Genomic DNA, 2,500 nt, shown 5'->3' on the forward strand with positions numbered 1-2,500 from the left:
GAGAATATCTGGTAAGTGGTGGTATTATATAGAAGTGTTTTTTCCTTGATGGATATATACATGTGCAACCTATCCCCCCCCCTTCATTCAGTTAAACTAATATAATCTATACAATCCACAATTAATTAGTAGCGCCGTACTTGCGGGTGCAACCCATTGTACTGGTCTCGGATAGATATGGGTAAGCTTGTGAGGTCGAAGGAACCACCTGCAGTGACCAGGGGTGGCTAAGTTTTCTCACATGTCTACCCAGGGTGACTATGGTAAACAATATGGTTGTTGTCTCCCAATGAGATTACTTGTATGAATGTAATGTTGAGGTACATACAAGTAATCCCTATAAAATTTTCCATAGTAAACTTTCTTTGTCCTGTCCTTTTTTTACCCTCTACCTTGATACTCTACCTTGATCTTCTTCATGGTGAGTCTCTTTATTCTAGTGAAAGGTTCATAATCTGAAGAACTAGGTCAACCCTTCCCTTTCCTTGGAGCAAACCTATTAACTCTTAATATCAAGCTTAGCATGATTGAAACACACACACACACACACACACACACACACACACACACACACACACAGTATTTCTTCAGTCATAGAGTTGTAAGGCAGTGGAATAGCCTAGAAAATGACGTAGTGGAGGCAGGAACCATACACAGTTTTAAGACGAGGTTTGATAAAGCTCATGGAGCGGGGAGAGAGAGGGTCTAGTAGCAACCGGTGAAGAGGCGGGGCCAGGAGCTAGGACTCGACCCCTGCAACCACAAATAGGTGAGTACAAATAGGTGAGTACAGTCACGCAGACGTGGGGGCACAAGGCTCCGAGAACCTTAATGTTTTTAAGGTGTGCAGTAACTGCTAGCAGTAATCAGTGGTAGTGACAACGTCAGTGAACAATCCTACGAGTGATAACTAAAGTTATTAGTTAAAAAAAAGTCGAGAGGAAGCCTGAAATCATTAATATTTCAAAATGCCAAACCGTTAGGGGCAGTAGGCACCTGTTGCCACACAGATTCAAATGTACAAAGTTCAAAGTGAGTGTGGAAGCTGGTGTTCAAGAATTACCAGCGTTTGGATAACAAGTGAAATGTGGGGCACCATACAGTGAGAGTGAAAAAGTTAATAAACAAAAGGAGAAAGGGAAAATAAAACATATAATAAGGGAAAGTGGCAGTGTAGGCCTGTTGAAGCAGTGACATCACAACAGGTTGTGTGCCATTATACATATAAAGTGAAGTGTATATAATGTGAAGTGTATACTATCATAAGTGAAAAGTGAAATTGCGTGAGGAATGCGGGATGTATGAGCATATATGGTTATAAACATCACGAGTGAAGGATCTTCAAAATAGTGATAGAAGGCCTATGTATGATGACTACGTCATCAGCATCTGGCAACCTGTCACCGCACCGCTGCCAGCGCAAGTATTACTCATCTATTGTGGTTGCATGTGGGCTCTGGATTCTGGTCTTGCATCGCTGTTAGATACTGGTCACTCACTCCTGCAAGCTATTGCCAGAATTAGAGTAGAAATAGCATAGATAAAGTGAAGATAGTGTTGAGGAGAGTGTGAGGAGGACAGCAGTCTAGCGAGGGAACCGTAGTATTACTACCGGTAGTTATTAGCAGTATGAATACTTAGGAAGCTAGGAAGTCCTCTCTCAATGTGAGCAAGGAATAGGATAATAACCAGCAGTAATTGATACTTAAATCCAGAAAGGGCAATAAGTGGAGAGAGTAGCAATACTAGGAAAGACAACTGGGACTAAACATGAGCCTACACGACAGAGAGGATAACAGATCTTTCAACCACAACAACCCCTCCCCTACCCCCCTAACCATCTCTCCCTCACCCACACACACACACACAAGGGTAGACACTCATAGAAGCTTTAGCCCCTAGTAGAAATTTCTGCTTTTTATAACTCAGAATTACTGGTATGTATTAGCAGTATCTCCCCCTAAGACCTCCCACATACACACAAACACACACATATACACACATACACACACATACACACACACACACACACACACACACACACCTGCACTAGGCGAATACACACACACACACACACACACACACACACGCACACACACACATACACACACACACACACACACACACACACACACACACACACACACACACACACACACACACTCAGGGAGAGTCAGTCAGCAGACGTGGGTCACAAGGCTCCGAGAACTTTAGTGGTTTTTAAGGCGTGCAACAACTGCTAGCAGTAATCAGTGGTAGTGACAACGTCAGTGAACAATCCTACGAGTGATAACCAGAGTTATTAGTTAAAAAAAGTCGAGAGGAAGCCTGAAATCTTTAATATTTCAAAGTGTCAAACCGTTAGTGGATAGTAGGCTTCTGTTGCTACACAGATTCAAATATACAAAGATTCAAGTGAGTGTGGAAGCGGGTGTTCAAGAATTTCGAGAGATTGGATAACAAGTGAAATGTGGGGCACCACACAGTGAGAGTGAAAAAG

This window comes from Cherax quadricarinatus, chromosome 35 (assembly GCF_038502225.1).
Source record: "Cherax quadricarinatus isolate ZL_2023a chromosome 35, ASM3850222v1, whole genome shotgun sequence".
Lineage (NCBI taxonomy): Eukaryota > Metazoa > Arthropoda > Malacostraca > Decapoda > Parastacidae > Cherax > Cherax quadricarinatus.